Source organism: Protopterus annectens, chromosome 7.part1, assembly GCF_019279795.1.
Source record: "Protopterus annectens isolate FY-2018-M chromosome 7.part1, PAN1.0, whole genome shotgun sequence".
In the NCBI taxonomy this organism is placed as follows: Eukaryota; Metazoa; Chordata; order Ceratodontiformes; family Protopteridae; genus Protopterus; species Protopterus annectens.
The window spans coordinates 412,046,985-412,073,039 of record NC_056740.1 but is presented as its reverse complement, the minus strand read 5'-3'; the positions used below and the strand labels follow the sequence as shown (position 1 = coordinate 412,073,039).

At 40.7% G+C, this 26,055-nt stretch overlaps 1 long non-coding RNA gene across 1 annotated transcript in view; it reads left to right on the top strand.

Moving 5' to 3' along the window:
• The window catches only part of LOC122807543, an 89,211-nt gene extending 64,273 nt beyond the window's left edge, over positions 1–24,938 (top strand). The window contains exons 2-3 of the long non-coding RNA XR_006365699.1: positions 22,006–22,087; positions 24,373–24,938. This is a non-coding gene — a long non-coding RNA (uncharacterized LOC122807543). The remainder of the gene's footprint in view (positions 1–22,005; positions 22,088–24,372) is intronic.
• Positions 24,939–26,055: the final 1,117 nt, after the last annotated feature.

Genomic DNA, 26,055 nt, shown 5'->3' with positions numbered 1-26,055 from the left:
AAGGAAACATACGTTTACTCTGAAAAGTGGTCACAGACCACAAGAACATAGCAAAGGTATACATCATATATGTTTTAGCAGCCTGTTCTATACTATAAAAGGAAGAAACACACACTCACAGAGGACATTCAGTCCTGTACCTATCTACTCCCATAGCCTACAGGCAAGTGTATTATAGGCAGTCACCACAGAAGCAGTCTGAATTCATATGACTTAGACTGCATGTTTGAAAGAATGATATCAGCTGTGTCTTGCAAAGGAAATGTGTTTGCAAAACTCATGTCTCCAGACATGTAGGATTCTAAATGTTGCCAATACAAATGTGCATAAGACACATTTGTGTCCATCTACATTCACACACACACACATACACAGTCATGAGGTTCTCACTGCTGTATTCAAACTCCTTACCTATCTACTCACACATTCTACAGGAATCAGGAATGCGTGTGACACTCATGTGCCACAGGAGAGGTCAGACCTTAACAGTGTGAGAGTGCTTTATGGAAAGGATTACCTCCTCAGTGTGCCGCATACGGTATGTGCTGATGGACAGGGGGAAAAGGGGAGTGGGATCCATGTGGCCATGTAAAGGGAAGTGGGATTCATGTGGACATGTAAAGGGGATGCAGGATTCATGTGGCTATCTAATGGGGAGTGGGATTTATGTGGCCATGTAAAGGGGATGTGGGATTCATGTGACCCTTTAAAAGTGAGTGGGATTCATGTGGCCATGTAACGGGGAGGGGGATTTATGTGGCCTTGTAAAGGTGAGTGGGGTTCATGTGACTATGTAAAGGGGGATTTCATGTGGCCATGTAAAGGGGAGAGGGATTCATGAGGCTATCTAAAGGGGAGTGGGATTTATGTGGCCATGTAAAGGGGATGTGGGATTCATGTGGTCATGTAATGGAGAATGGGATACATGTGGCCATGTAAAGGGAAGTGGGATTCATGTGGCCACGTAAAGGGGAGTGGGATTCATGTGGCCATGTAAAGTGGAGTGGGATTCATGTGGCCATGTAAAGGGAAGTGGGATTCATGTGGCCATGTAAAGTGGAGTGGGATTCATGTGGCCATGTAAAGGGGAGGGGGATTCATGTGACCATTTAAAAGTGAGTGGGATTCATGTGACCATGTAAAGGGGAGGGGGATTCATGTGGCCATGTAAAGGGGAGTGGGATTCATGTGGCCATGTAAAGTGGAGTGGGATTCATGTGGCCATGTAAATGTTTCTCAGCAGGGGCAGCCAAATAAGCACAGCTGTTGAATGACTTCTCCAGTGATACTATGACCATATCATCATATACAAATTGGTGGCTGTGAGACCAAGAACTCCCCACCTATCTAGTCACATGACCAATAATATGTATTAGGAGGTTGTCATAATGTTTAAGGTGTTTGCCTTACAGACAAAAGGTGCAGGGTTTGATTCTCATGTGGGATAATTGGCTAAGCTTAAAATGGCCCATAAGGGCAGTTAACCTAGTACTACTCTATGAATCTATGAAGCTGGAGCATATGCTACTGAAGGCAAGGACCACTGCAGAAGGCCAGCTTCTACATTGTGCGAGTGCACTTTATAGAGGCTGAATCATCGGTGTGTTACAGAGAAGATGATGTTGGGAGAAGAGTGTGACAGTGAAGGGGAATCAGCGTCCAGTGAAAAATATCCGCTACACTGCTAGTTGAGTGAGGCCAGTACTGTATATAGGGTCATGCATACCTAACTCTACACCCATCCCCTCATGTAGACATATTCACACACACACACACACACACACACACACACACACACACACACACACACACACACACACACACACACACACACACACACACACACACACACACACACGCTGACAGCTGTGAGAATAGAACTGCCTACCTATCTAGCTACACAATGTGGAGGACACAGAACTTAACACAAGTTCTATCACAGACGTCTGACTTCTGGAGTGTGAGAGTCCAGTATACATAAGATTAGTTTCTCATTGTGTGACAGAGAAAATATATTGTTACTGTGTGTGTGTGTTGATATGAAGGAGTAAGCACTATCTGCTTGTCAGTACTAAATACAGACTGCTGACATAGGTCACCTATGCTGTCATTAATGTATATTGCAGAACTGAGACTGAAATGTACCTGTTCTACATATTGTGTAGATGAGAGACTTACACAGTTGGGAAACACAGGATGGACAATGACGTATTTGTGGCTCATCAGGTTATGATGATGGAATGTGAACATTAATGAATGGTACTGTAATTATAATGGTATCTGCTCATGCATGGGCAGAGTGCACTGGCAATACAAAACAATCCTTAATGTTCCAATGTAGTTGGTCTAAGTTATGGAGTATGTGTGCTGAAGCTCGACATGGTTGCATATCATTTTCAAGTGTAAGTCCTGCAATGCAGACATAGCTGTACAGATTTAAGTGCTCAGTCAGCCACACAGATCACTGCTGTTCATGAGTGCAGTATGCCATTTCAATGCACTGAAGCAGTAACATCCAATTACAAAAGTTGGGTTTGTTTAAAATGCTTTCCTAAAGTGCAATGCTGAGAAGCTCATTGGTGCAGATGTTGGCAAAGTATTAGCACATGTGTGATTCCAGTTTGAGGTGTTGAACTTGGAATGTGAAGTTGCAGTGTTCATTGTTGCTCCGTGCCAACCTTTCTGCCAGTAAGGAGCAGAGAGAAAATGGTCTGATTGTGATTAAACATAGAACAGATCTGTTTTATGTTAATGTTTGATGTGTCATGGTTTCAACATTTGTCATGGCACTACTTGCTCATTTCCTTGAGATATACACTTTGTATGTTGGACTCTAACTTTGACATGTTAGGTTCATAGGTTCATAGGTTCATACTAGGCTATCTGCCCTAGGGCATTTATAAGCCTAGCCAGAGTGTGTGTGGCTTTCACCACCCCTTAGGATGAGAATACTATACCCATTAGTTTGCTGTGCCTCTGTCCAGCAGTGATACAGAGATGATTCCCGGGGTAAACCTACGATCTCCCATCTACTCGCCAAGATTTCTCTTGAACAGAATGCAGAATTAGTCCAAAATGATAAAAAAATCACTGAACCCACAGACATTGCCAACATACTGGCAGACAGGTTCAGTGCAAATTTCTCCCCTCCCCCCCCCCCCAAAAGCAGAAATATCTATCCCACCAGAGTCTAGCCTCCCAAACATCTCAGATGCCCAGGTGAGAGCTGCTCTCTCTAAAGCAAAAAACACAGCATCAATGGGACCGGACGGTGTCCCCGGCTGTGTGCTACATGAACTCAATGAGGAACTAAACCCACACATAAGGCTGCTGTTTAATCTTAGCCTTACTACAGGATACATACCCAAAGAATGGCGTACGGCAACTGTGGTCCCACTCCATAAAGGCGGTGCTTCTACAGACCCTGGAAATTACCGCCCCATAAGCTTGACGAGCCTTGTCTGCAAAGCTATGGAGAGGATCATAATGGAACTCATAAATAAAGACATTGGGGACCTACAGACACTGGATCCTACCCAATTTGGCTTTGTCAAGGGCAGATCCTGCCTCTTGAACTTGGTCAACTTTTTCAAAACAGTCACTAAGGCCATTGATGAGGGTAAGGCAGTTCACACAGCCTACCTTGACCTAGCAAAAGCGTTTGACACAATACCCCACCTGGGCATCATAGAAAAGCTCACCAGCTTAGATGTAAACCCATATGTCACAAGATGGGTTGCAAACTGGCTCAAGGACAGAACACACAGGGTTAGAGTTGCTGGTGCCATGTCAGACTCTAAGCCGGTCACGGCGGTGTCCCACAGGGCTCAGTCCTGGGCCCCTCTTGTTCGGCATTTATTTTTCTGAAGTGCAGGCAAACATAGGGGATTGTGGCTGACAAAATTTGCAGATGACTGCAAACTGGGCACCATAATTGACACTCCATCAGACACAGACATCCTCCAGAGAGGTCTCATAGAAATGGATAACTGGTGCCAGAGCCATGGCCTTAAGCTAAATGCCAAAAAATGTATAGTCATACCCTTTGGGAAAAACAAGGTAACCCCTAATTACCACATAGGCGGTAATCCATTAAACACGGAAGAAGTTATCAGGGACCTGGGGACCCAAGTTGACAGTAACCTCTCTTTGACACTCACATTGCCAAAGTGGTTAGGAAGACCTTCTACATTGCCCACCTGATCATGAAGGGATTCACATCCAGATCAGGAGAGGTCATTGTACCCCTGTACTCTTCACTTATCAGACCAATGATTGAGTACAACGCCCCATTCGGAATGTACCTTACCCGACACCTGCAGCAGTTGGAAAGACCCCAAAAGTTCCTCACCAAAAGGATAAAGGGGCTCAAACATATGTCATACGATGCCCGACTGAAGAAACTCCAGCTCTATTCAGTCGCATACCGTCTGCTCAGAGGTGATCTGTGCCTGACATACCAGGCCATGTCCAACCCAGAATTAATGGACATGCTCCACCTCAAAAAATCCAAATCCACCAGAGCCACGAGAGCAAGAGACTTAAACCTCAACACGGATATAAATAGGATGTGCTGGAGGGACAGATTCATCACCCAGAGACTCCCTACACTATGGAACAGAATCCCAGTCCATGGCCAAAACTATTTTCAAAAATGAATTGTGGTTGCCTCCCATTTGCATGATGTTAGGCAGCAAGCAAACAGGGGTCACTGCTGAAGGAAAAAACTAAAAAACATTAATTTTGTCAGCCTTCTGTGGTGCAAACAAGCTTAGCGGAGATGCATAGCCATCAGCACTCTTGACAGTACTGAGTGGAGAAAATTCATTTTCCACCCAAGTTTCTGTGTGACACAAGGTGTAAGCACAGTGACCTAAAGGAAAAAGCAGAGGTGAAGCAGGGTTCTAGTCCAGTATGTAGATAATTTTCCAAAGGGTGTCAGAATGTGATTATTATAAATAATTTTGCTCATGACTATAAGGCTTTATAGGAATGAATACCTTAAATATGTTGATTGCCCAGACTGTGTCAGTAATGCCTAATGAAATAAACTTTTATATCTACTATATATCAGCCATGTTTCAAGAAAAATTACTAGTGAATTGTGTGTACAATTTGTTAAACATGACAAGGATGGTATATATTTTAAAATAATTATTATGACTCAGCACAAATCCTGACTATGTGTGTTGGGCAGGGTGTCTTGTGAGGTGTGGGCATTATGTTTCCTTACAGTAAGGACTGTAGTCAAATGATATAAGATGACCATTTCATCCATCAGCCTACTAAAGATGTTACATTATAATGTGATGAGGCAGAAGAGGTGATGAGAGACACAGAGATGGAAAGACACATAAAAGTGTGAGTTACGGCACATTTCTGAACATCTTTATGGTGTGTTTGTGATTGCTATAGGGACAGAGAAGGGGAGGAGTGACAATGACCAGTGACCAATACCTCCACATACACCTGGTTGAAAAAGGTACAGGAAGTTAGAAACACGATAGTGACATGAGGACGGTGGTTTGTGGATAACAGATGTAGCACACAGTTATGCAAGTGATGTTTATATGAAGAAAAATTACATTACTGTATAACATACATCAGGATTTGAACCTTTGTCAGTAGAAATAAAACTTTCCAAACAGACGGATTATCTCAGCTCATTACAGAGATCATGCTCTAAGAATGTTCAATCACATATTGTAAAAGACACTGGCAATCATCATCATCATCATCATCTTCTTTCAGCTGTTCCCATTAGGGGTCGCCACAGCAGATCATCTCTTTCCATTTCTTCCTGTCCTCTGCATCTTGCTCTTTCACACCAACCGCCTGCATGTCCTCTCTCACCACATCCATAAACCTTATCTTAGAACTTCCTCTTTTCCTCTTACCTGGCAGCTCCATCCTTGGCATCCTTTTCCCAATATACCCAGCATTCCTCCTCAGCACATGTCCAAATCAACACAATATCACCTCTCTTGCTTTGTCTCCAAACTGTCCAACCTGAGATGACCCTCTAATATACTGATTCCTAATCCTGTCCATCCTAGTCATATGCAGTGCAAATCTTAACATCTTTAACTCTGTCACATCCAGCTCTGACTCCTGCCTTTTCGTCAATGCCACCATCTCCAACCTATATAACATAGCTGGTCTCACTACCCTTTTGTAGACCTTCCCTTTCACTCTTACTGGTACCCGTCTGTCACAAATCACTCCCGACACCCTTCTCCACCCATTCAACCCTGCCTGTACTCTCTTCTTCACCTCTCTTACACACTCACCATTACTCTGAACTGTTGATCCCAAGTACTTAAACTCATCCCCCTTTACAAACTCTACTCCCATGCATCATCACCATTCCTCTACCCTCCCTCTCATTTACACACATATATTCTGTTTTAGCCCTGCTGGCCTTCATTCCTCTCCTCTCTAAAGCATATCTCCACCTCTCCAGGGTCTCTTCAACCTGGTCCCTATTCTCGCTACATATCACAATGTCATCTGCAAACATCATAGTCCATGGGGCCTCCTGTCTGATCTCATTTGTCAATCTGTCCATCACCACTGCAAATAAGAAAGGGCTCAGAGCTGATCCTTGATGTAATCCCACCTCCACCCTAAATGTATCTGTCACTCCCACTGCAGTCCTCACCAATGTCACACTACCCTCATACATATCCTGTACCACTCTTACATACTTCTCTGCCACTCCTGACTTACTCATACAGTACCACAACTCCTTTCTAGGCACCCTGTCATATGCTTTCCCTAAGTCCACAAAGACACAATGTAACTCCTTCTGACCTTCTCTGTATTTCTCCAACAACACTCTCAGAGTAAATATTGCATCTGTAGTGCACTTTCCTGGCATGAAACCATACTGCTGATCACTAATCATGACCTCCCTTCTTAATCTAGCTTCCACTACTCTTTCCCATAACTTCAAGCTGTGACTGATCAGTTTTATCCCTCTGTAGTTACTGCAGCTCTGCACATCACCCTTATTCTTAAAAATCGGTACCACAACACCTTTTCTCCACTCCTCAGGCATCCTCTGACTTTCCAAAATTTCATTAAACAATCTGGTTAAAAATTACACTGCCATTTCTCCTAAGCACCTCCATGCTTCCACTGGTATGTCATCTGGGCCAACAGCCTTTCCATTCTTCATCCTCTTCATAGCTGTCCTTACTTCCTCCTTGCTAATCTGCTTCACTTCCTGATTCACTATCCCCCCATCATCCAACCTTCTCTCTCTCTCATACTCTTCATTCATCAGCCCTTCAAAGTACTCTTTCCATCTACCCAGCACACTCTCCTCACTTGTGAGTATGTTTCCCTCACTGTCCTTTATCACCCTTACCTGCTGCACATCTTTCCCAGCTCTGTCCTTCTGTCTAGCCAATCGGTAGAGGTCCCTTTCTCCCTCTTTAGTGTCCATATGCCTTATCCTTAGCCTTCGCCACCTCTCTCTTTGCCATGCACCTCATCTCCTTATACTCATGTCTACTTTCTTCATCTCTTTGACAATCCCACTACTTCTTCACCAGCCTCTTCCTCTGTATACTCTCCTGTACTTCCTCATTCCACCACCAGGTCTCCTTGTCCTCCTTAGATGTCACACCAAGCACCTTTCTAACAGTCTCCCTTACTAGCTCTGCTGTAGTTACCCAGCTATTTGGTAACTCTTCACTGCCTCCCAGTGCCTGTCTTAACTCTTCCCTGAACTCCACCTCACAATCACCCTTTTTTAACTTCCACCATTTAATCCTTGGCACTGCTTTCATACTCCTCCTCCTCTTCTTGATAACCAACGTCATCCTACAGACCACCATTCTATGCTGCTTAACTACACTTTCCCCTGTCACCATTTTACAGTCTGAAATCTCCTCCAGACTGGCCCTTATACATAGGATATAATCCACCTGTGTGCATCTTCCTCTACTCTTGTACGTCACCCTATGCTCCTCCCACTTCTTAAAATATGTATTCACCACAGCCATGTCCATCCTTTTCGCAAAATCCACAATCATCTGACCTTCTGTATTCCTCTCGTTAACACCATACCTACCCATCACTTCCTCATCTCCTCAGTTCACTTCACCAACATGCACATTGAAGTCCGCTCCAATCACTAGTCTCTCATCCTTGGGTACACTCACCACTACTTCATCTAACTCACTCCAAATTTTTTCTTTCTCATCCATCGCACACCCAACTTGTGGAGCATATGCACTAACAACATTCATCATTACATCATCAGTTTCAAGCTTCATAAACATCACTCTATCAGACACTCTCTTCACCTCCAAAACACTCTTGGCATACTGTTATTTTAGGATAACCCCTATCCCATTTCTCCTGCCAACCACACCATGATAGAACAATTTGAACCCACCTCCTATACACCTGGCCTTACTTCCCTTCCATCTGGTCTCTTGCACGCACAATATATCAACCTTCCTTCTCTCCATCATATCAGCTAGCTCTCTCCCTATACCAGTCATACTACCAACAATCAATGTTCCTACCCTCACTACTACACTCCTAACCTTCCTCCTCTCTGGCAATATGTTCAATAAAACAATTAGGTAGGCAGCAGTATTCATTACACTTATATCAATTGCAGCCTCCCTTGCACATTACATGATATTACGCAGACTGATAGATATGGCAGAGTAACAATATCACCTCAAATCAGTTCCAGTGTAGGGCAGTGGGCGTATTGGTATTTGTACTAAGCTAACTGTGCCAATGCAGTATAAGTCAAAAACTCACCACATTTTGCAATAACACTTGAAATACCATTTAGCATCATTTAATATACTTACTTGTTGCCAGATTTTGAGCAAATGTTAGGGACAGTTGATAAAACAGAAGAGGGTTAGAGAGATACACAGGTAACACATACACGTGAAAGAGTCTTATAAAGACAGGCAGTAATGCTTACTGCTGGAATAGAACCCTTGGCAAGATGCAAAATTAAGCTTACTGACTTTATTGCTAGTTCAACTAATTACAAACAAAATCTTACTTCACAAATGTAGAAAGCACAGATTTGAAAGGGACAGTGATAACCTATTAAGGCAAGGGGATATGTAATATTAGCCCCCCAGCAAAGTAATGACAATATGAAAAAGGCATCAGATGAACTTTGTAAACATCTGCTTAATGAGGTGTCAATAGTAAAAAGTGGTGAAGATAGAGAGAGATGGACAGAGACATATGAAAGGTTGGTGTCACGGGTCATTAATGTACATCTTTATGCTGTGCCCACATTATTAATCGGTCATGCTCTGCATCCCTGAATGATGGTGACAGGATCAAGAAGGTGTAGGAGAGGATAAACATGATTACGACATGAGTAGAATAGGGGGGGTTTAATAATTCTTCCGTATGGGCATGGATGTCTTTTCAAACGCTTTTTTTGCCAGAGTATTCAAAATATGTTCATGAAAGGTTGTAACTGGATATAACTTAAGATGTATGTGATTAAATATTAATAATGTGGCATACATCTGGAATCAAACCCTTGATTCTGTGACCAAAATGCTACCTTCAGACAAGTGACTTATGTCAAAACACCACAGAGGGTCTTGCCTTTTACTCCATCCAGCAGTGTAACAACTATTATACTAACTGTTGCAAGTTAGGACCTTTATTCTGCCTTTACCCTGTATTCCTACAGTGCAGCATGTTTAAACACTTTTGCATGAAGATAACTTGATTACTCTGGATGATGGCAAGAACTCAACACTGAAGCTCTTTTCCATGATACCCTCACCAGTTTTTTGCCACAGCTTATGAACAGCCATTCACCATCACTCAGCATTTTGTATGATGCCAAACTCTGCGAAAATGCTGATGGAAAATGTGTGGCCATGCGCATTGTGTGTAATTCTATTTTTTCACCAGATGAAGCATGTGAAAATGGGGTTGATAAGAACATAGTAAAAATGGGGGCAAGCAGAGGGGAGGACTCAGGGTAAAGAATACAAGAATTTGCAGGAAGGTAGTGGGAGTGAACCATCGCTATCCACTTCTCCACAACATAAATGCAGAACTCTAGAAGAACGTGCTGAATTTGGAATGTCTCCACACCATGGATGTGAAACAACAACAGAGTGATGTTATGGAGCCATTTGGACCAAATCAACTGCATCAAGAAGATATGTAGGAGAACTGGAGAGTTATGTATGGGGCAAGATGAATGTTCAGAAGGGCCTTAGGAATGTGAGTGTCAGGTGGCTAGGGTAGGTGAGGAAGCAGATGCAGGCATACAGGACATATAAGACAGACAGAGATGGGGATAAACCTGACTGGGGATAGACAGAGAGTGTAAGAGGCACACATTCATCAGCATGAGAACAATAAGAATATAGTCCTCACACTTAGAACTGTCTCCTGCCTTAGTTTCTTGTGTCATTGCTCAACATAACATCATCTTTACAATAAGCTGAAACAACTTCCCCACAAAGTTGAGTCGGGCACCAAGGCTGTTTTCAGTGATACTCTCCGCCAGCCCTGTGAGCTCTTTCCTTGGTGACAAACTCACCACTTCCACTGCTGCTACTCCCAGAGAATACCACTGCAACATCAGCTGGGGCAGAGCTACCTGATGTAGATGGAGCAGGTATGCTAGGGGTTGTGCAGGCAGCAGTGACAGGTTGTGACCTCGAGGTGCTGGGTGTCTGTGCTGTAACCTGTGGAGGGTTGGTGGGCTGATTCACAGTGGTTTGTCTACCTCCCTGTAATGAATTGCATGATTTTTAAGCAGAAATATATGACAACAGAACAATAATTGAAAAACCAAAAAATAGAGAGAGAGAGAGAAGGAGAGAAAGGGTGAAATGAGACACAAAAAGAGAGAATCGGATTAATGACACGTCACATAACTTTATTATTACAATAAATACACATCTATGATTATCAATTCTGTACACCTTTGCCACATCCAGGTATGTCGGGAATGTATTACTGTGCTGCACCATTAATCAATTAAACTGCTGATATGAGAAATACAAGTATTTATTTGACTGTGGCTGTACTACATAGGTGCTTATCAATATCATACATGGAATTAATGCATTTAACATTATAAAAATAATACATGTTGAAGTAGAACAGTTCTTAGTGTATTTAGCATTGTAAAAATAATGCATGTTGTAGTAGAATCTACATTCTTCTTGTGTGTATTGAACCCACATACTATAATTCCATTGTAATCTTTACCTAATGCAAGCAGCAAGAGCTATATGAAAAGGCATGCATGCTTGCTGTTACAGTTAATGTCTTCATGCTGAAGTTGCTACTGATCTGTGAGATTACAATAGGTATTAGCCTTACAGTTGGTCCTGATGCTTATGTACTCCATGCCTCTCTGAGGCGATTTAACCTCTCTTGGTGTGCCTCCCTGTTCACTGCAATGTCTTCAGCAGCCATGCAATAGGGAAGAAGAGATATGAGCGCATAATGAATACCAGTCTTGGCTCTCTATTTAATGGAACGCTGATAGGGTTTCAGCACTTCTAAACTCATCCTGCCATTTGTTATGGAGGTCCTTTTTGTGTCATTTCAGGTCACTATAGTGGTGATGACAATTCCCTCCAGAGCACAGGATTTCGGTTGCAGTGGAGACTGCTTTGACTATGCTTTCCCCTGCAGCAGCCTATGTCTGTAGCACATCATGAATTGTACCACAAGTATCCTGAACTAAGGCCATTGATGAGGGCAAGGCAGTTCACACAGCCTACCTTGACCTTGCAAAAGCCTTTGACACAATACCCCACTCGGGCATCATAGACAAACTCACCAGCTTAAATGTAAACCCATATGTCACAAGATGGGTTGCAAACTGGCTCAAGGACAGAACCCACAGGGTCAGAGTTGCTGGAGCTATGTCAGACTCTAAGCCAGTCACAAGCGGTGTCCCACAGGGCTCAGTCCTGGGACCCCTCTTGTTCGGCATTTATTTTTCCGAGGTACAGGCAAACATAGGAGGATTGTGGCTGACAAAGTTCGCAGATGACTGCAAACTGGGCGCCATAATTGATACTCCAGCGGACACAAACATCCTTCAGAGAGGCCTCATAGAAACGGATAATTGGTGCCAGAGCCATGGCCTTAAGCTGAACACCAAAAAATGTATAGTCATACCCTTTGGGAAAAACAAGGTACCCACAAATTACCACATAGGTGGTAATCCATTAAGTATGGAAGAGGTAATCAGGGACCTAGGGACCCAGGTTGACAGTAACCTCTCATTTGACACTCACATTGCAAAAGTGGTTAGGAAGACCTTCTATATTGCCCACCTTATCATGAAGGGTTTCACATCTAGATCAAGAGAGGTCATTGTGCCCCTGTACTCTTCTCTTATCAGGCCAATGATTGAGTACAATGTCCCATTTGGGATGTATCTCACCCGACACCTGCAGCAGTTGGAAAGACCCCAAAAGTTCCTCACCAAGAGGATAAAGGGTCTTAAACATATGTCATATGCTGCCCGACTGAAAAAACTCCAGCTCTTTTCAGTCACATACTGCCTACTCAGAGGTGACCTGTGCCTGACGTACAAGGCCATGTCCAATCCAGAATTAATGGACATGCTCCACCTCAGAAAATCCAAATCCATCAGAGCCACGAGAGCAAGAGACTTAAACCTCAACACAGAAATAAATAGGATGTGCTGGAGGGACAGATTCATAACCCAGAGGCTCCCTACACTCTGGAATAGAATCCCAGTCCATGTTAGGCAGAGCCCCTCACTGATTCTATTCAAGAGAAATCTTGACGAGTGGATGGGAGATCGTAGGTTTACCCCGGGGGTCATCTCTGTGTCACTACTAGACAGAGGCACAGTAAACTAAACCCTAAAAGGGTGTAGTATTCTCATCCTAAGGGGTGGTGAAAGCCACACACACTCTGGCTAGGCTTATAAATGCCCTAGGGCAGATAGCCTAGTACGAACCTATGAACCTATGAACCTATGAACTCTGCAACACTCCACCTCAGTGTTCTAAATTTAGCACCATCATCTTCCTCAGTAGCTATGTCTGCAAAAGTCAAGCAAAGACTCTTTCTGAATTGACATCAAATTCAGCTCTTGCATGTAACAGTTAGTGCGCAAAGAAACACAACCATGCCAAGGCAATTTGCACGCTGGTAAGTAGAGAGATACATTGCCAGAGAAACAGGCAGGGATTTCATCAAAAAGCAATGAAATTTTGAAAAAAACAGTGAGATTTGGCATGCGTGATGCTCATCTTATTCACAATTATTCCATTGATCAACAATGAAGGGCTTAAAAGCTTGTAAGCCTTGATCTTCTGAAGGCTAAATAGGATGAACTGGTGCATACTGTTTTGGAGTTACACTTTGTAAAGGTTAGTCGTAACACAAAGGAATCAAACCTACGAGATAAGGAATGTATGAATTTAAATCTATATTATTATTTCTTTGTACTGCTGGAGAACTCCCTTTCAAGCATGGTCATTATAGAAAAACTGTTTTCAGTATTATTATTTTATTATTATTTTCTGTTGGTTTACCAGGATAGTCCATTGGGCCAAGAAGAACCCGTTTTCAATGGAGTCCTGGGGAGAAAAGCTCCAAACAATCAAAGTTACAATCGGTTAATCATGATAATTATACAAGAGTAAGAGATTCAAACAAACAATTACATAGTATTAGAGGAAACAATACAGCTAGTACAAACTAGAGCTGAAAACTTTTACAAATAATACAACTAGTAATGTAGCATACAGGTGGTACAAACAAAGAAGGAATGCTTCAAGGTACTTAATGAGAAGTACGGTTACATATCAGCAATCTTACATGTAAAGGGTACAGTGTGGTGTATTCTAGTGGATACAGTAACACAAGAGTGTATGAGATAGGAGGAATACTAAGGAAATATTGCAGGTGTAGATAGGGGAAGGAAAGGTAGATGGAAATTACCAGTGTTAATTATGTGGGTGAAAGCAAGAGCATTCCCACTGGGATACTAGATATGAATGAAGGGATTTTTGAAAGAAAAATGGTTGGAGGTGGATGCAATTGATGGAGGTAGGGAGTTCCAGAGGCGTGCTAAACCATGTGATAGAAGATTTTGCCTGGGGACGAGTTGGTTTGTAGACTTCTAATAGATTTTGGTTGTTAGACCTTAATACTCTATTGGGTAGATGCATTTTAAAGGTAGAAGACAGAGAGGGACAGAGGGAGGGGTTGAAGATTAGCTTGTGTGCAAGAGTTAGTTGAGTATAGGTGAGATGCTTGGGTAGTTCTAGCCAATGTAGTTGTTGGAGAGAGGAACAGTGGTGGGTGGAAGACTTGTGGCTGGTAGCGAACTTGGCAATTTTGTTATAGGAAAGAGGAGAGTTGTGTTTTCAGAGAGGACTGTATGTTAGTTAGAAGTGGTGCTCCATAGAGAAGTGAGGGGATAAGAAAGGAAGTAGAAAGAGTGATTTTAGTAGCAGGTGTAAGGTAGTGCTTTTGCCGATAGAGCATACCAAGTTTTTGATGGGTTTTTTTGATATTTAGTTGTATATGGGAGTTGAATTTGAGCTGGTTATCAATTTGGACACCAAGTAATTTGGTCTCTGAGACCAGTTCCAGAGGTGTGTTGTTTTGACTAGTAATAGAGAATGTGTTACTATCGAAATAGGTGACTTTAGAGGGGGTGAACACCATTAATTTGGTTTTAGAGGCGTTTAGTGCTAATAGAGATATACCTCACAGAGGCCTGCATGTGCGACTTTCAGAAGTCTTGTACTTCATTTCCATGTAAAAGTCAACATTTCATTGCATATAAATAAAAGATCCACATTATCATGTTTAAACAATTTCACTGACAATCAACTCTGTTGTGCATGTATCTCTTTGATGGTATATAGTAGGTAGAAAAGTACAGGAATGCTAGCATTAGTGAGACTTTTTATGCAATCAGCATAGTTATGTTATTCATTTTTTTTTAATTCTTCCTACATAAAATGCTGTGAGAAATGGCATTTCCTCACACTTTATAAGTGTACCTGTCAGTTAGATCTGAACCTTCAATCACCTGTGTTTTGTATCTGAAAGGTCCAAAAATTGTAGCGAACACAACCTCAAAAACGACCAGTAATAAAAATAAAGGTTGTAGGAAAGTCACCACATCGACACGGCAAGGAAATGCACTTTATTCCACACACCACAGCACAATACGAAACCAAACATTAAGGCTTCATTTCTTTTACGTTTTCTTCAATAATAAGACTTCATCAGATAACAATAATACAGTTCATACAGATTTAAATAATACATTTAATTAATCTCAGCCAATAAGAAACGTGTACAAAATTTAAAATAACAAAGGACGTAAAATGTTAACCATTGACTTATTTATTTTTATTATTGTATCTGAAAGGGGTGCATTTGTATATTGTGCCACAAAGACATTCCCCACACTGTCCAGAGTGCTGACAGCCATTCAGTGCTGCTAAGCCTGTTTATGCTACTGAAGACTCCTGAAATTAAATTTGTCATTTTTTTCCTTCATCATTGAAACACGTTTACTCTCTGTGGAGCAAAGCACAGATAGGAAAGGGAAAAAAAAATTAAAAAAAAAAACATGACTTGTAGCTGCAGTCATCAATAATTATACCACAAGCAGGAACATGCATCATTTTCACATCTGCTCCATACATTACAAGGAGCATGCAGACTACACATCTAGAGTATGTCATGTGTCATCAATGCCTCAGAAAAGGGACGCACAATGACAGGACAGGCTTGGCATAGTAAAGATAATTAGTCAGGACACAAATTGTTCCACTAGCAATTACTTCATGCTGAATTATTATGAGAGTTTATACAGCATATTTGACAAACCTGACCACATTACTCATGTAAATCCATTTCTCTTACAATACTTTATAACTTGTCATATGATACAATATTCCTAGCTACTCTTATTATTAATGACAACAGATGTCAGACTATACAACTACAACAATTTTGCAACATCAGCTGACATTCCTCATGATTGGAGAAAGGCAACAGTCATCCCTCGGCACAAAGGTGGGGCATCTATAGACCTTAGAAACTACAGACTGATAAGTCTCTCTAGTCTTATATGTAAAGCCATGGAAAGAATTATCATGAAGATGATCAATAGAGATATAGTAAACCTACAGACAATGGACCCAAAACATTTGATTTCATCAAGGGCAGATCAAGCCTACTCACCTTGGTGGACTTCTTTGAAAAGGTCACCAAAGCAATTGATGAAGGCAAAATCGTTCACACTGCCTACCTTGACCTGGCCAAGGCATTTGGCACAATACCCCACTAGGGCATTGTTGACAAACTCAAAAGGTTAGGTACAAACCCATATGTCACCCGGTGGATTAGCCAACTGGCTCACACACAGGACCCAGGAAATTAAAATTGGGCAGTCCACTTTTACAAAGAGGCCGGTCACATGTGGAGTCCCTCAGGGATCAGTCTTTGGACCACTCCTTTTTGGCATTTACTTTTCAGAAGCCAAGGCCAATGTTGTGGTCTCTGGCTGACTAAATTTGCAGACAATTACAAATTAGGATCTGTCATTGAATCTCATACTGACCCAAATGTTCTCCAGGAGGGGCTGACACAGACAAACAACTGGTGTCAGAGCCATGGTCTAAAACTAAACGCCAAGAAATGCATAATAGTATCCTTTGGGAAGTCATCCATCCCTGGTAACTATCATATTGACAACACACTCCTTAGAGCTGACCCAGCAGTCATGGACTTAGGGACACACAAAGATAGTAATCTAGCCTTTCACCATCATGTGTCTACAGTGGCGAGGAAATTATTCTATGTTGCGCCACTTATAAACAAAGGTATGGCATCTAAGTCCAAGGAAGTCATTGTTCCACTGTATTCGGCATTCATCAGACCTATCATTGAGTAAATTTCCCCCTTTGGTATGTACCTAACCAGGCATATCCAACAATTGGAATGTCCACAGAGGTTCCTCACTAAAAGAATGCAGGGCATAAGTAAAATGTCCTATGCAGAGCACCTCAAGGCCCTATCCCTGTATTCTGTCTCCTACAGGCTTTTGAGGGGAGATCTATGCCTGACATACAGGGCATTGTCAGACCCCACTCTGATGGACCTCCTGCATATCCACAAAACAAACAGCACCAGAATTACCCATTCTAAGGACTTAAATATTGCCTGTGATATAAATAGGATCTGCTGGAGAGATAGGTATGTATCCCAGAGATGACTGTCTTTGGAACAGGCTCTCCATCCATGTGAAGCAGAGTTCCTCCCTAATCCAATTCAAGTGCAACCTGGACAATTGGATGGGAAACTGGAAATTCATCCCTGGTTTGGCACCTATATCCCTAATGGACACAGATAACCTGTAAATGGTTTGCCTCCCAGGCCCATGCTTACACTTATCAAGGGTATCAGAACTTGTCAGAAATTTGGGATGCATGGCTAGGCTTAAAAAGGTCCTTGTGTTCTTTGGTCTAGTAAACACCTATAAACCTATGAACCTGTAGTACATTAAGATATGGAACAGTTGTCAACTATTTTAGCATATACATTTCATATACAACATATTAGTCTATAGTTATTCTGTATATGCAAGCTGGATTCAAACCCTGCATCATCTATCCTGTTTTTTTTAAACTCACTGCATTTATACCTTGTGCTACAGTAATACTTAGGTAAGATATAGAATTTCTTCACTTACTGCTGTTCAGAGTGCTTATTAAAGCAGACCTCTGCCACTGTAAAATGCACTAAGGATGGGATTCCAAATTAAATGTCTCGGTCTGTACCTTAGTACGCTTTGCCAAAACACCTGCAAAGGATGAACACAAAAAAAAGAAAAAAATTAAGCAGTAGCAAACATCAGGAAATAATACTGAAAATGCAGGATTGGGAGGTTTCATTACTATCATGACACCCATGAGAAACCCACGCTCAAACTAGGTATAGCATAAAATGTAATTCTGGCTTGCTGAAATGTTCATAGAATGTCATTTTAGCTTGTCAGGAGGTGCCCTGCTGTACAAGCCAGTGACCTTTGCCAAAGTAATCACACAGTCTATGCCATGTTGTGCAATATAATATTCAGGAAACAGCTTCAACAAGGAGAACAAAATGCAGGATCACAATGTCAAGAACCACAGCCAAGGCCATCAGGTCTAGCACAGATCAGGATTCACAGGTACAAGTACCAGCTGCAGATGTTACTGGCAGGTGTAGGTGTGCACTATAAGAAATGTCTCAAAATAACATGAGTCATTTGTGTCAACACACTGCATGGATGCTAAGTTCATTTTCTGTGCCAATGTCTGATGGCCTATGGGGTGCCTGCATGACAAAAAGCAGTTAAGAGAAAATACAGCCATCTTGAAGATAGTATGTGTGAGTAGCAAGGTTATGGGTTGCACAGCCCCCACCAGTAAAAGCTGCATGGAGGGAATGCCCCCTGTAAGATGCTATAATATCATTACAGTGAGTTTTAAGGCTCACTATATTACTCTTCAGGTCACCTTGTCATAATCATGGCAGTCATAGTAATGGGTCCTGTACTTCTGACATGAAGCCAGTGCAGAGAGTATGTGCTGCTATTTTTGGTATATTAGGCAGCAATGGTGAGGCAGTCATAGTAATGGGTCTTGTACTGCTGATATGAAGCCAGCACAGAGAGTATGTGGTGTTGTTTTTGGTATATTAGGCAGCAATGGAGAGTCCACATTCCTTTTCTTGCTGGGGCACAACATGAGCACAATAGCTAGGAGGTGGGGCATATGATGACCCCTCCCAAAAATGTCAATAATGTACAAACATGTGTATATCAGTATATTACATAATACATAGTAGAAATATAATCCATAATGCTACATATTGTGCTACTAAGGTGTGCAAAAGACATACATACCTACTGTTCATTTCAGTACTAGCCAAGTGTGAAGCTTTTCATAGGATTGTAGCCTTGTAATGAAATATCATAGTAAGTTTTGCAGACTAATATGTCATGACCCTAATCTACATAACATATTCCAGATATAGAAAAATACACACACATTAACTTCATGTAATTTTTTACTGCATATTACATAAACTGTGCAGGGTGTGGTCATCATTCCAGTGGAAAAAAACTTCTCTATTGGTGATAAATAAATGTGATTTTTAATTCTGATGTATTGACAAACACTAGCTTCTTGCACACATGCTATCACATTGGAAGGTACACCTTCTAAGAGGTTATATCTCCCTTGACTGAGAAAATGTCAACCAAGTATGTCAACATTGCTCTCAGACATACACCCATATAAAACATATCACCGACCTTGCAGTAGTGATTATATAACTAACCTTTCCGTTAACACATATCCTACCACCTAGAAAATAAACTTACATTATCTAAGCATCTGATGTTTCGATGACAGGAAAATAAAAGATGGAATGGCCATAGTAACGTATTTCTGCTAGACACAGCCTGCCTATTTAGCCCCCCCCCAAAAAAAAATTGAGAGCTAGTGACATTTTATTTATGCTTTTGATATTACACTGGGATGAAGGTGTATGAACAAATAGCCAGACTTATATATTTCTACCTGGTTCTGTCAGATATACAAAAATAGCTGCTCCTTTGATGTTAACTATGGATGGAATTGGAAGAAAGAATGACAATGGTCATATATTTCAGCTTGTTGCTCTCAGACAGTACACTGTCCGCACACAAGTCTATTAATGGTCATGCAACACTAATCGTGTTGTCTCATTAATCTGAATAAAAAAGTTATACACTTTTTATGTAACCGTTCTTTGTTAAATTGAAGTGGATATGAAACAATAACATGGACACAGTAATATATTTCAATGTGGTGCACTCAGACATATATAAACAGCATGCCTCATTTCCCGTTCCTGAAAAAAGATGTTAAAAAGTAATAACAGAGGGAGAACAAATGGCTGCAATAAATGACTTCAATTTGTTGCTCTGAGACTTAGACTGAGGATGCCTTTTCACCTTTTACCCTAAAAGATAGTCAGCTTCTTGTATACCAACAATATGTGATTATGAAGAACGTGGGAGACGTCTGGCAGTTAGCACAAAGATATAAGGCTATGAACTAGTAATATGTAATAAGGTGCTTCTGTAGTGTAGAGCTTTATTTCTGCACCCTCCATTTGCCTACTGTGTTACTCTGAGCAAGTCGTAACAAGACAGTGGTCTGTGAAAATTGAAAAAAATGGGCTGAGAATCTCAGTGGTCTCTTATAACTAACTATTAACCTATAAGTATTTATAACAGTAAGGTATTTCAGCTTTTTGTACACAAGACAAGCCATATAATGGTCATTCAGTGGTGATTTTCTTTCATGTGCTGCACCCCCATCACAAAAACAAAAAATAAAAAAAAAACACAGTCCATTTTGTATGCCTCTATGATGTTACACTGGGATGAAAATGAAATTGAAACAGCTGTGTTAGTATACATCTCATATTTTTGCTGCCAGACTTACAGTACACAGCATGTCTTCACCCCTACCCCAAAGACAGACACTTTTTTGTATCTTACCCCTCTGCTCTAATGTTAGAATTGATTATCTTTGTGGATATGTACTTGTGTCTGTTTCTCCCTCACTCTTGTAAAGTGCTTAGCCTTAGCTTAAATAAAACTGAACTGAGAAAGGAGGAAAAGATGATTCGAAAAATCATTACTTTGGAACAGAAACCTGACAGATATGAACCTATGATTGAAAAATAAAAATACAGACAGACAACTGAGTAATACACATGGCACAGAAAGGGTGTGCAGCCAGGAAAAACAAACCAAATTAAAAATTTTAAAGAAAAAAAAAATCCCACAAAAATTGCTGCTAATAAAGCAGTTCCAATTTTGAAAGACTTCTGACTCACTTGATCCTTTATTGTAAAATGTCCTCTAAACAATCAATCCTTTAGTAATGGACAAAGGTAGAAATGTGTGTGTGTGTATATATATATATATATATATATATATATATATATATATATATATATATATATATACATACAGTAGAGAGTTGATTATCCAAATGAATTGGGATATTGGGTAGTTCAGATAGTCAAACTGTTCATATAATGATATAATTGAACTGAATAAAAAAAACTTCTAAAAATCTTGTTTTTTTCTGCACACAGAAATACACTTTTCAACCATTTAGCAATTCCTGTGGAGAATAAAGAATATTTTTCACACACAAAATGGAAACAAGCTCAAAAACATGGTCAATTGCATATGTGTAACGTTTATGTATTCAGACTTTATGATTTTTCCTACCGTTTGGAAGGCTGGTTTGGATAATTGATGTTTTGGATAATCAACATTCGGATAATTTACTCTCTACTGTACACACACACACACACACACACACACACACACACACACACGCACACACACATATATATATATTTATTTATACATACACATATGAAAGAGCCATGCTGTCTCAAAAGGTGACAAAAATAATAACCAGCCTCAAAAATAGTTTTCTGCTTTGTGGCACGTGATGAAAATAATTTATAGCACAAAATCACTTGTTAAGGTGAATTGTGTACATTGTCCCTGGCATTCATTAACAACTGTGCAGGCACCGCACCATGCCTACATAAAGTGAGTGTTTTAGAGAGAGGAGCAGAAATGCTAATTGAATATGCATGCTGATCATCACACCTACATGATAGCAAGCACCTTTCCGTGGCCAGTAATAGTGTTCGTGGCCATGGAAAGATGCTTGCATACAACAGCACACAATGCAAACAAAACAGATCACATATAGGCAGTGCCCAGATATGAACACACACTGTAGCCCACACATATTAAGGACAAGCAGAGGGACACAATACAGAATGAGGGGAAGCCAAGCAGTGGAAGAGGTACACATACATGTGATATAATAAATAACAATGTTGTAAATGGGAAATGTTTAAAGTGTGATTTGTATCTCACAGGTAAATGTGACGAGAAGCATTCTGAACATAAAAACCTAGAAGATTGCTATAATGATATTTCCTGTGAATGCCAATCCTGCAGGTAAGCATAGAAGTAATAATAGACATACTGATAAAGGATGTGGATAAAGACATAAAACTACATGTAACATGCATGTTAATTAAATAGTTATCATAAGATAATAGTTCTCAAAGATGGAAGATACATTATGGGGTGAATGCATTGAATACATTCATAACATTTAAGGATGTATACACAGAGATTTGAAGTATGAAAGGTGACAGCACTGATTAAGAACAAAATGACATTATAGCTGTAATGTCAGGTAACTCTGAAATGAACATGTCTGTGCAAAGAAATGTAGGAAAGGGTTTCATTACCTACAAACATATAATAGGCAAGTGTTGTATGTTTATGTAAATGATGCATGGCAATCTAATAACAAACAGCATACATAAGTGACCCATGTCAACACTGACCAGATGACATGTCAGGAGTAGAATGTTGCTGTTGCTGACTTGCAAACATGTCTGATATACTAATACTGGGCATGATCACATACATGTCTGATATACTAATACTGGGCATGCTCACAAACGCCTGACATACTAATACTGGGCATGCTCACAAACATCAGGAAAAAAAATGATCCACAGACCAACAGGCTATAAACAAATATAATTTAATATACCAAGATGCTAGCGCTTTCAGGTACAAAACCCTTCTTCAGACATATAATACACAGCAATTCACTTGATACTTAAATAAACACATGCTCACAAACATGTCCGACGTACCAATACTGGGCATGCTCACAAACAAGTCTGACATACTAATACTGAGCATGCTCACAAACATGTCCAACATACAAATACTGGGCATGCTCACAAACATGTCTGACATACTAATACTGAGCATGCTCACAAACAGATCTGACATACTAATACATGGGCATGCTCACATACAATTACAGAGAACAGTAAGAGAACAGCAATCCAACATCGGTAATACAATAGAAAGTGTTGTAACAGTGTACCAATCACATCTCCTGATGGTCACTCTGCATTCCATACAGATAGGCACGTTTATGGAATCATATCCACCACTATGCTATATGTCATGATGGAAACAATGGCACAACATGTAATACAGGGCATAATTATTTTGTGAATAGGTAATGCATATGAGCAAATAATGACCTAAGAAACATTTGCTGCATGTCAGGTTAGAACACATGCTTGAAAAGATATCACAGATATGTATAACAATCAGGGATGCCACAGACATATGCTTGTCAGTCATATAAGGAAGAACATCCCCAAAGGCTGGACAGCGCTGTCATACCATATAAGGTGTACCTACATGGTATGACAATGCATGAAAAAGCTGGCCCGTGAGAGTGTGTAAGCTACTGTAGTCTGACAGACAGATGATAGCAGATTCAAACCCCTGCCTATTATAGAAGACATTCTCCAAACCCTGCATTGACTACTTGTTCCACATCAAATAGTAGTGGAGACTGTCACAAATAACTAAACTGAATGTGTGTGTCAACACAGAAAGTGTGGCTATCATATGAACAATTAGAGTTAGTGATAATGCCAGACACAAGCTACACATTACTGTCTACACAACATGGAGCATTACAATATGACTGATTGTCTTTGACAAGAAAGGTATTCTCATTATATAGGAGACACAATGTCCCAGAACTGTCAGTATATCTGTTTAGGTATGCTATAAATGCCAGTACTCAATGACTTGTCACAGGTGGACTCACAGGATGACATGCCCCAAATAAACATTTCAATGCCATGTACTCACAAACTGTGATGATATATCATTGTCCAACATAAAAATGGATAACAAAAAGTAGATATGAATGTGTTTTTTGTAAGCGCATTTCATTCATATATTGCTCCCCCTGTCAGGAATTGAACAAGCAATGTGACTCTACTAATGGTATCTGGATGAACCACAAGTGCCACAGTGGAGGTGGCCTGTCACAATGTCAATGGACACATTATCACAGTGGTACATGTCAGTCATGTTTTCATAAGTTCATAGGTTCATAGGTTGGTACTAGGCTATCGGCCCTAGGGCCTATATTAGTGATATGTACAGTCACAATAACACTGACACAACGTACTCTGAAGATGAATAGATGAATTTCAAGTAACTACCCAAGATCAAAAGCTAAATTTCTTTGCCTGAAATGCAAGCACCGCATGATCTTATCTTATCTTGTGACAGTTCACAGTTAAATGGACGGCACTACCACTGTTTATAAGCTGGATGTTTATGATAAAAATGTGTCTGAATTGCACAGTAACACTGTCAGCTACATATAATTTATGTTCTTGCAGGAAAGTAAGACGGTGAAGGACACCCCAACAGCAGGACTCCAGCATCCTACATATGTAGTTACACCAAAGGACACCCCCATAAATGGACTCAAGCATCCTATATATGTAATTACACCAAAGGACACACCCACAGCTGGACTCATGCATCCTACATATGCAGTTACACCAAAGGACACCCCAACAGCAGGACTCCAGCATCCTACTTATGTAGTTACACCAAAGGACACCCCCATAACTGGACTCAAGCATCCTACATATGTAGTTACACCAAAGAACACCCCTACAACTGGACTCAAGCATCCTACATATGTAGTTACACCAAAGCACACACCCACAGCTGGACTCACGCATCCGACATATGCAGTTACACCAAATGACACCCCTACAACTGGACTCCAGCATCCTACATATGTAGTCACACCAAAGGACACCCCAATAACTGGACTCAAGCATCCTACATATGTAGTTCCACCAAAGGACACCCCTGCAACTGGACTCAAGCATCCTACATATGTAGTTGCACCAAAGAACACCCCCACAGCTGGATTCAAGCCTCCTGTATATGTAGTTACACAGTGTACAAAGCACACTATCAAAGTCACTCAACACAGGAGAATGTACACTCCAAATGTGACATACTACAGGTATGTGAGCAGTACATAACCAGTGTGTGGACAAAATGTTATTCTCCCTGGTGATACTGTAAATTACTTGTCACAGATTGCCACTGTAATTCTAAGCCATAATTAGATGTATACATAAAGGTGGCTATGAGGTGGCCAACATTACATGACTGCAATAACTTTTGAAGCAGCGATGGAATAAAACCAGCTACCTGCGCACTTACAACATCTATGCTGCACATTATCAGCTGTCAGCACCACAGCAGAATGCTGAATGCACTTGGGACAGGTCGCATCTATTAAGGAAGGAGGTCAGCACTGTATTGTCAAGTAGCTTTATCTGGAAAAATTAGTTTTACAGCCAATCAGGGCTTGTAAAAGTTGTCACTACCTATGTGTGCAAAAAAAATCATAACTGCAATGGCAGTCACACTTGGCAAAAGTTAAACAATGCTGTAGTTGAACATCCTACCTAGCTGTTTACACATTATTGAGAATATTGTCACACAATAAGGCACCACAGTAAAAATCTGACGTTAAAATATCTTCAGTTCTGTTGGAAAACAATGACCTCATCAGTGTTATTTCACCACTGGTGTAAGCAAACAATATAACTGTGTAACTGTATGCTCTCACTGATGTCACACACACACAAAAAACAGATTTGAGAAGGATGGAAACTTTTACCACCCTCCTCACATAACAAATGTTTGCATCACTTCCCCTTTAAAAAGATTAAATGGTTATCTTTCAGCCCACGGCATTGTTACTTTAAGTATTAAGGTTAACATTTGTGGACAAAGCACTGCTTAAATAAGAGAGTTTCATTTTTGTAATGCATAAAAAATAGTACTCATCACATTACAAAGAATATGCATAGCTACAGCATTGTGTAACACTGAAGTTGTTGATGTGAAGGGTGGCATTAGGCAGTGGTGTGTAGTCATCATTCAGTTTGAAAATTTACTCAGAGTGTAGATTAAATGTGCACATGCTCACCCAACTCTAAAGAACCACACACACACACACAATTCTACTATGTAGGGTATTGAACATCCTT